Source organism: Halichoerus grypus, chromosome 6, assembly GCF_964656455.1.
Source record: "Halichoerus grypus chromosome 6, mHalGry1.hap1.1, whole genome shotgun sequence".
Lineage (NCBI taxonomy): Eukaryota > Metazoa > Chordata > Mammalia > Carnivora > Phocidae > Halichoerus > Halichoerus grypus.
In genome coordinates, this window is record NC_135717.1 from 151,146,409 (window position 1) to 151,156,687 (window position 10,279).

The 10,279-nt window shown below is 39.6% G+C and overlaps 1 long non-coding RNA gene across 1 annotated transcript in view; it reads right to left on the reverse strand.

Moving 5' to 3' along the window:
* The window catches only part of LOC118526690 (uncharacterized), a 294,350-nt gene extending 284,485 nt beyond the window's left edge, over window positions 1-9,865 (reverse strand). The window contains exon 1 of the long non-coding RNA XR_004912728.2: window positions 9,744-9,865. This is a non-coding gene — a long non-coding RNA (uncharacterized LOC118526690). The remainder of the gene's footprint in view (window positions 1-9,743) is intronic.
* Between the last annotated feature and the right edge of the window lie 414 nt (window positions 9,866-10,279).

The following is a 10,279-nucleotide window of genomic DNA, read 5'->3' on the forward strand; positions in this document are numbered from 1 at the left end:
GTGGTTCATTTTGTTATTTCTTTCTTCGTTTTTCTTTCCATTGCCTTGATTATAGAAATAAGCTTTGAAGAACATAGTTTGTTTGATTTTTATTGTTATTTTAGTTGTTTTCATTTCTTTTTTACAAAGTGGACAGTTTCTCCCCTCAAACATATGAGGCAAATTACTAAGAGAACTGAGGTGTCTGGAGAGATTTTAATCAAAAAGAAGAAAATTTCATTCAGTAAAGTAGGAGATAATTCCAAATACATCAATGACACACCAGATTAAATGGAAAGGTGACTGATGTAGGAAAAGAGGACCAGGAAGAATTTGGCCAGAACTCACACCCAGGTTTGAACTACTCTAAGGTCGATGCTCTTGACGCCCCATGCTATATTGAGAAAGAATATTAAAACAAAAAAATGGGAAAACACTATTTAACATGGAGGAGAGAGAGGGAGCCAATGCAGAATTTTTTCAAGAACATGAAGAAATCAGCGAAAAATATCTTTTTAGAAAATGGTGCTGTGTCATCTACTAATGGAAACCAAGTTACAAGGGGGTTTCTGAATTCTAAACTTGAAATGGCAGTCTCTTGATGTAGAATTAGGCAAGGATCTTGAGTACTGTAGAGAAGGAACAATGAGATATATTAAATATATTTACAGAAGAATTATTTCTCTTGGATGTCATTTTTATTGCCCCTTATTATGATTTGCTATTATTGCGAAAAATAAGGTTAAGTATTCTGACCATCTACAAGAGCCTCAGGAATGAGGCCCAAGGGTAACTGCAGTAACTTCTTTAGGAATACCTATTAGTTTATCAATAGAAAAACACTTTCTGACCACCTGTTTACACACATACTCTGCTGTTAAGTCGTTGACACATTAAAGACCACATTGATGTAGGTTGACAGAAACAACTTACTGATCAACCTGAACAAGTGTTTGCATTAAACAATAATTTATACTATGCATAAGCAAAGGTAGGTGCATTCGCTGTGGGGTGGCAGATACAGAGACTAGCAATTTCTTGTTTAGACAGAAAGACCTGACAAGGAAGAGCTCATTAGGGTCTCTGGAGAGTGGCTGACAGCCGAGGAGCTGTCGGCTCTGTCAAAAGACCTTTGAAAATAATTCTTGTTTTTGAATCAGAATTTTCTGAATCACCAGCAGGATGCCAGAAGCACATTGTTTGCTTCCTTGACTATTTCCTCATCCTTCAGTGTTATCAGAATTTGCCCAAAGCCTTAGCTGCCTTTGAAAACTTTTGTGCTTTGGCATGCATGCCCACAAAAAAACTGGAATTTGTTTTCTCAAAAATCCCTTTGTGTCCTTGCTTATATTCTTGCTAATTAATGTCAGGACTTCCTTTGAAATATATGGTTACTGAGAATACGTCATCGTGTGTGTGTGTGTGTGTGTGTGTGTGTGTGTGTGTGAGAAAGAGAAAGACACATACATACAGAGAGACAGAGACAGAGAGAGACTGGGAGACTGGTTGACTTTGACTTCGTGTCTCTAAGATGGACATGAAGACATAAGAAATAGAGTGCTGGACTTGCAAAAAAGAGAACTTACTCAAATAACTGTTGTTCAAAAACATAAAAACAAAACAAAAAAATCCCTGCAGATGGATTCACTATAGTTACATACTTTAATATTCTGCCTCTCAGATCTTCCACTTTGCATAACAGGTTCTAATTTTCTATCCCAAAATCAGAATCTACTTCAAAATACACACATGGCATTCTCAGCACCAGCATTCCCAGACTTCATGTGTATTTAACTTTGGTGTCTCATCTTCCCATGCATCTCACCCCCTGCCCCCAACATACCCACCCTCAGTATTACCCTCACAGCAGTGTTACCAGTAGCACCCACTTTGTCTTGCAACCTTGTATTTCCTGACAGATTATTCCAGCATTTAGCTGGGGTATGACTGATTATATTCCTAACTATGTTTATATGTCTTTTTGTGGGGGGAAAGAATGCATTAATAACAGTAACCATAAAAGGTATAAGAATGACCATCTCCATTTTACAGTGGACAGAACTAAGACATTTTAATCTCTAGATCAAGGGTACATAGTCAATAAGAGATAAAATCTAGATTCCTACTCAGAACTGACTCCCAAACCTTTGCCTTGTCTTAACCACTCTTCTAGACTGCCACTCTGAAGCCTCGCTACCCTTAGTTGATTGTTGTAGCCTCCCTGAAGTTACAGAATATATGGGACTTTGCCTCCAAGATTCCGAGTAGTTCAAGAATTCCTCCTAGGTAACCCTACCACAGCTAGATGAATTCCTTTAATGAAACCATAAAACCTCTATCTCATCTTTAGTGTGTGGTTAGCTTGATTTTCCTTCACTATCTGACTATGTCAGAGGTGTGGTAGTGGCTGAACTACTGGTCAACCTAAAACAGATAAAATCATTATTTCTACATTATAGATGGAAAAAAAAAAAATGAAGCTTAGTAGAGTCATGTGCAGCCGGGATCAAACTCAAGGTCTACTTGTCAACAAAACTACTTGAGGATAGGAAACTTATCTTTATGTCGCTCTGAGTTCCACTCCACACCCAGTATATTTGTTGACATGAATTACCCTAAACAACTACTTTCAGTACAGTCTCTTTCCTGTGCCAATTCTCTCATGCTGAGCAGAAACCCCTATGTGTTCCAACACATTCTGATTTCTCGCAACATGTCCTTCATTTCTTCCTGTATCAGTCAAAATCTCTATGACAAAAGATAGCATACTCAAAGGTTTCGGATTTTTTTTTTAAGATTTTATTTATTTATTTATTTGAGAGAGAGAATGAGAGAGAGAGAGATTGAGCATGAGATGGGGGAGGGTCAGAGGGAGAAGCAGACTCCCCGCTGAGCAGGGAGCCCAATGCGGGACTCAATCCCAGGACTCCAGGATCATGACCTGAGCCGAAGGCAGTCGGTTAACCAACTGAGCCACCCAGGTGCCCCAAAGGTTTCAGATTTTTATACTTTTTCAGGGATGTGAGTAGGGCTAAAAACACCATGTTAGATGGAGAAGTGCCCAGGAACTAGCAACAACAGGTATCTGTAATCACCTGCTGAGCCTAAAGAGGAGAAAGAGAAGGACCAGTGAAAGTTGGAGCCTTGGAAGAGGGGTTGTCCAATTCTCTCTCCCACTCCTCTATCTCGTCAACTGCTGGGCCCTCTGAATCCAACCAAGAGCCACAGGATAAGGAAACTGGGAACTAGGATGATTCAGAGCACAGAGTAGGACAGAGAACAAAAGAAAATGGATCCAGAGAGGCAGAGAACCGCCATGCACCTCCTATCAAAACCACCCTCCCAGTAAACAGTTTGGGCATTTTCTAGTAAAGCTAAACATATGCATACCCTACGGTGCAGCAATTCTACTCCTTAGTATATGTCTAAGAGAAATCAGTGCACAAGTCCACCAAGCTACACGCACAGAAGTGTTCACAGCAGCTTTATTTATAATAATCAAAAACTAGCAACCCAAATGTCTACCAACAGTAGAACAGATAAACTGTGGTATATCCATAGAAGAGTATAAGCAATGAAAAAGAACAAGTCCCTGATAAACACAACAACATGAATGAATCTCATCAATATAATGTGAAGCTGAAAAAGCCAGACACCAAAGAGTACATACTGAATGATTCTATTTATAAAAAGTTCTAAAATAGGAAAAACCAAGCTGTGGTGATAAAAGTCAGAATAGTGTTTACCTTTTTGGTGTGTGTAGGAGGGAAGACAGAGCTGGGTATTGACTGAGAAGGAACAGGAAGGAGCCCCTGGGTGGTGGTTAGGTGGGTATACACACATGTAAAAAGTATTGAGCTGAACATTGAACACTGTTTCACTTTACACAGGTTGTGTCTCAATTCAAGCAACAATAACAACCACCACTGCTACTATGATTACTCTTTCATGTAGCGAAGTCATTCAGAATTAGATTGTCTACCACATGTTAACAGCAAGTGATAATCAGAAAACACTATCTTCTGGTTTTAAACTCCACATTCCTCACCAATCACAAAAAAGAACAGATTATTGAAAAGCAAATAACAAAGACAAAAAAAGCTTTCAATTCCAGAAGATATTTGGGTAGTGAATCCAACTTTCAGAGATAACAGGAAGAGAGTAGGTAGTGTTTAATATTTTGAGGTGGGCAGCCCTGGGGGCCCCTCACATCATGCCTGACTGGCTAATGCCTCACAGCACTGTCCTAAAATGTTACTATGTCACACAGGGGTAAAGCTTCAGAGAACTGTGACAGATAATACATTTTTATGAAAAGTGGCCAGAAACCTTGCATGACTGATTTTCAAACATAATTTATTTTTTGCCTGGTAAATTGGGTAGAACAAAGAATTGAGTGAAATTATACAAACCCTCCTGGCTTGCTGTTTTCTCATTTACTACTAGGTTGGTTTTCAATGCAATACTTATTAAGATTTCTAAACAGGAGTTGCAATTACATGGCATTTTAATATCCTGACCCATAGATAAGAATTTAACAGGTATCTTTGCTATGCTGCTATCTCAATGGGTCTGATCCTATGGTGAAAAAAACCACACCCTGGGAATAAATTGTTCCCCACAAGAGTGGAATTAATGTTTCTAAGTACCATGGTTCCATTTTGTAAATTGCTTCCCCATGGTATGTTACTGGGCAACCAAAGAGAAATATATAAAATTGAAACACAAGAGAAAAGGCAACTGGAGTCGACACTACATGAAAGCAAAGATTTTAAGGTTGCTCTCAAGACCAGAGGGGAATCAGGGCTATTACTCACATGCAATTTGCATAACCCATGAACCCAGGGCCACAGTAGACTGTAGATTCACAATACACAGTCTTTCTCTGACCTATGCCCACTCTATCTGTGAGAACTTCACCCCAAATTCCTCTTAAATTCATATGGGAGTCCGCAGGAGTCATGGAGGAGTACTCCATGAACAAACCCGCAGGGCTACCATATGTCAATTTACCATTTCCCTCCTTTCTACCCAGCTCGATCTGGGCATGTCTCCTGCTGGGCCAGTACTGTTCTCTCAGCACTTATGTCTGTTCTACAGGGCACTGTTTTCAGTTGGTGTAGTCTTGTGCACAATTTTGCTGCTGATGTGTCAGTTCTCTCGAAATGTCAGAGAGAGATTTTAGTGAAACTGCTGGTTTTTTGTTTTTTTTTTTTAGCTTCTCATAAAATATATGACACATACAAAAATATATACATATTCTTAAATAATACTAATAAACTGAATAAATAAAGCAAGCCTCCTGTACCCACCATTCAGCTTAAGAAATAATACTTAACCATAGGTCTGAGCCTCCTCTCCATCCCTAAGCCTTGTTCTCTGCTCCCTGCATTCACAACTAAACTTCATCCAGGACATATTATCAGGTATTATTGATTTTCAATGTGAAGGGAGATCTTTGTGACTTGCTTCAAAAAAGGTTAGCTAGGACAGAACTAGAGGGAAGCTCAGTCAGGAGCAGCAGGGAGGCGAGTGAGGCAGCTTGCCCTAAGCATGGATCCTATAACACCACAAGTGGGACACTGAGCTTGAGGCCAGCACACTGGTGGTGAAGCCAAGTCTGATTAGGCTGAACATAAAACCTTAAGTCAGAAATGGTCCCAAGTCAGTGGTGTTTCCCAGCTACTTGTAAAAGCAGAAGTAGAAATAAAAGCAGATCCTCTATGGAGAAAGATACCTTAATTTAGGAGCATGGGCATCACAGGTATTAAAATCAAACAGTCAGTTCAAAACCAAAGGACACCAAGTACCCAATAAACAATAGTTATGGACACCTGCCCCATTAAGGAATGTTGATACTAGAATTATTAGGTAAAGAATATAAAACAGGTACGTATGAAATGTTTACAGAGATAAAGGACACGAAACACAAAACAAGCAAACAACATGGATTATCCTTTTTTTTTTTAAGGGTTTGAACCTAGAGTTTTTAAATCTTTTTGTGTGTAAGGACATTTTTAACAACTATTTCAATTTCATTGATCTCTTAGGAGCATTCCTGTTTCTATATCTTTATGTGTCCGCTTTAATAATTATATTTTTCCACTAGATACCTATTAAAAGTTTCTAAACTTATTGAGATAGAATTGCTCATATTTTTATTACATTTGTTATTTTTGCTACATCTTTAGTTACATGGTTTTCATTTATAGCACTGTTTCTTCTTTTTTTTCTTAAACTTTAGCTAGAGTTTTTAGTTTTTTCAAAGAATCAAAATTTTGTTTTTTGGTCTTCTCCATCAAATGTTCATGTCCTATTTTATATGTTTCTACTCTTCCCTTTATCTCTGCCCTATACTTTCTTTTAGCTTACTCTGTTGCCATTTTCCAAAATTTTCCCATTGTACAATGTGCCAGGTATTAAATAAACTGACATTTGTTTTGCTTTGTCTCTACTCATTGACTTACTAACAGTGAAGGGATTTCTAAATGGCTACTGACCAGAAGAAAGTCTACCGAATATCTGTACTGTTTTGAGCATTTAGGATTCATGCTAAAGAAAAATTATGAGTTGGTTCTTCAAGATTACACATAAAAATTAAAATACAAAAGTAGGCTCCTTATATATTAGCTTACAAACTCTTTTAAGTAGTGGCTATAAACTGAGGCTGATCATCAGAATAACCACAGGATATTTTTAAAACACACATTCCTGAGTCTTACTCTTAGATACTCTGAATGAAGTTGGGCTCAAGTATCTCTACATATTTAGACTTCTTTAGGTGAATTTGGATGATCAGCCTTGTTTTGGAGCCACTGCTTTGTATTACCTCTCAAGAAATCTTGTGATCTTGCGTTCTTAAAATAAATCCCAAGTTTTCTCCTTTAGTTGTTTTTCTCCTTCATTGGCCTCAATATTGAAGTATATTTCACAAAGTCACTGTAAGCTAGTGCTTTAGGAGACAGGAGTTAAACAAAAACTCCTGCCTGACATCATCCTCCAAAACAAGGATCCCTTATTTTGTACATGATGTCCCTGACTATGCTTATTTCAGAATGAATGATAATGATAAGCTTGTGAAATCAACATGTTGGACCATGTATTTCTATTTTATAAATGCAGAGTAAGTCAGGAATGCCAAATGGCAATGTCACAATCCTTCTGTTCTGTGCCAACCTATTTGCTTATGGACTCAAATATGTTGCTCTTGAAACAGATGGCTCTCCCTACTCTGCAGGTTATTACATAAGAAAGTGAGGTGCAGTGGATTTGGTACGATTTCCAGGAAGACCAGAAGAATGCCTCTGACAAGGTCCTAAGTGTAGAGGAAAGAACAGAACTTCAAAGCCAGACATGTCTGGATTGAAATCCTGGCTCTGCCTGTTTCTGATTATGAAAACTTCAGTAACTCAGCTCATTTGGCCTCAATTTTCTCTTCTTTAAAAATGGAGATGATGATAATACCGCCATCATGTGCTTATGGGAAATTTGAGTACTATGCATATAAGGTAACTGGCAAATAAACGGTGCACAATGAAAGATTTGCTTTTTTAGAATTTCACTTTCATCGCTAAAGATTTAGTAAAACTCTGACAATAATAATTTTAAAAATGCTTCCATTAAAATATGTCTCTTTTCATATTCTGCTTGGTATTTTGTGTGCCCTGCATCCCTGTCCTATACGCAGAATGGTGTTTTCTTGACCTAAAGCTTCTGTATTGTTTTTAAATTTTTCATCTTTGTTTAAGCAAAATTTTAAGATGCTATTTGTGTCAAGTGCTTTTTGAACTGCACCTCAAATATTTTACTCTTTCCATGGCTGCCACAGTCAACTCTGGGCAGGTAAAACCTGTCGGCACTCTGCCTCAACTATACCCAGTTCTCTTACTTTCTGCCCTAAGACTTCCCCGACATCAGATGTCTATGGAAACCTGATTGGTACCAATGCATGCATAAACCTGGAAGACCGGCATCCTATGTGACAATCCTTAGGTCAATGCAGAGTTGAAGACAGTGGCTAAATGTCTACTTTCCTGTCCCCCACCCCCCACTGACAATTCAGACATGTATTCTACAGGACCCTAAGAGTGCCCCATTGGGACCAAGCCTCAGTTGCCCACAGCTATGACCAACTCAAAGATGCATCCTTATTCTAGCAATCCCTCCTTCCCCATTTCACTTTTCCTAGTCTTCAGTCATGCCCCCCCACCCCAAGATGACATCTTTAAGTAAACTACCTTCATAAAAGATGAGTCTCAGACTCTGCTTTCTCAGGTTTAGGTAGAATCACCAAGGCCAAACAATTTGTTAATCAAAATTGCTGAGTGCCTGAGCTTACAAATTATAGCAAGAATGGCTGGACTTTGTGAGAGTGTGTATTCTCTCTCTCTAAGAAGTGTGTTCTGTTTTTTCTCCTTATGCTTTCTGCTCCTCTGAAGTAAGAGAAGCTGATATGCCACTCTGGTGGGATAGGGCTGATATGCCACTTCTAGTGGGGTCTGAAATAGATTAGCCTTGGGCCAAATGTGGAGTCAGGACCCTTCCTATGTAATACTCCACCTCTATTCTAGTAGAATTAGCTCTGAGACTCCTGTTTAACCACTTTACCCCCGATATCACATTTACTCTCAAACCTAAGGTCCCCAAATCTATTTCCTACAACATCCTCTTTTGCCACCCCCTGTAAAACAAGAATATTTCCTCCCTAAAATTTTACTCAGTGTGGCTTTTATATTAGGGGAGCAATATTACCAAACACTCAGAAATAGAAAATGATGGTACCAAGTGGTACATTCTTGGCAAAATGTTCCTTTATCTTTTTCCACTCTCCTGCTAGAGGACATTCCAAGACCTGCTCTCCTCTCTCTCTGCGCTGATCCAGGGAGGGTTGTCTCTCTTGTGTTCATCTGTTTACATGTTAATAGGTGTTGTGCTTTTCCTTGGTGTATCCCTTAGGGGTGGGTGAGGAGAATTAATCTGCAAAAGAGTAGAGCCACCCATATTCTGCATATTTAGATCTGGCCTTGAAGAGATGACTACAGATGGGGTTTCCTTCGCTCTAAGCTCTATTATACCCCAAATATCTTCTGTTCTCTACCAAGGCCAGCTTTCTCCTTTAATCAGCCATATGTTTTTGCTGCATTTTGTTTTGATTTTACCACAGGCAATTTCTAACCCCCTCTCCCCTCTTCCAGAAGACTGAGGCATTTTCCCGTTTTTTTTTTTTTTTAATCTTACGTCATCTCCCAATATGACCTCCCTTGTTCAATATTCCTTTTCTTTACTCCAGCACACAGAGGCACAGAAAGAGAACCCTGGAATCAGACTGGCTTGGGTTCTAATCTGAACTCTAGTAGTAATCATCTATCATCCGTGTGATTTTGAGCAGGTGTTTCTCCTTTTCACCCTGAGTGTCTTCCCCTATAAAATAAAGCTAACAATGTACATCAGGGAACCACAGAATTTGTGCTCAGGATAAATTAGACGCAGAGTAAATGCTCAGGAAATGACAGTTCGTTTCTCTCTCTCTTTCTCTCTGTTCGTAGCGGTATTTTACTTGAATGTATACTCAGTCATGCCTTATGGTTGTCCACGTCAGCTAAGCCTACTCTTCCCAGCCACCTCTGCTTCCTTTCTCCTATGTTTTACGTTCACTCCGTTTAAGAATACCCCCTGGTCAGTTTTCAGTGAATGTCCCTGGACTTCCACAAAATGTATTTTGTTACAGGACTTGTCCATTGCTCAGTAACAACAAACATTATTACCTCATACAGTTTCTGAGGGACAGGAAGCCGGGAGCATCTCAGCAGGTCTCACACAGAGTCTCAAACAATTGGCTGGGGCTGTGGGGCATCTCGAAGGCTCCTGGAGGCTGGAGGTCGTCAAACCGCACAGGTGAGTCCTGCCCTCCCAAAGCAGGGCGTTCCTAGGAAACCTTCGGGACGCAAAACTGTCGTAAAACGAACGGTGTTTCCCGCACCCCCCCCCCCAAGTTTGCGTCGCGCCTCTGCGCTTTTAAAAAAAGACCTACGTTGGTACCAGTTTTCACTGACGGAAAGAAATCCGAAGAGGGTTTTCACTTTTAGGGGAAAAAGCCGTTACTGTACGACTGCAGGTCTTTCGTAAAAGCGGGGTTGCCATAAGCAAGCTGTGTGACCCCCAAATTGTGGTTATCAGTTGCTTATTGAATTACTGCTCACTGTGGGTCTACCGTCTGCCTTCTCCGACATACACAGGAAATCCCTAGCTCTGGATCACATTGTTCTAATTTGGGAACTTCATGGTTTGAAGTCTACAGAAC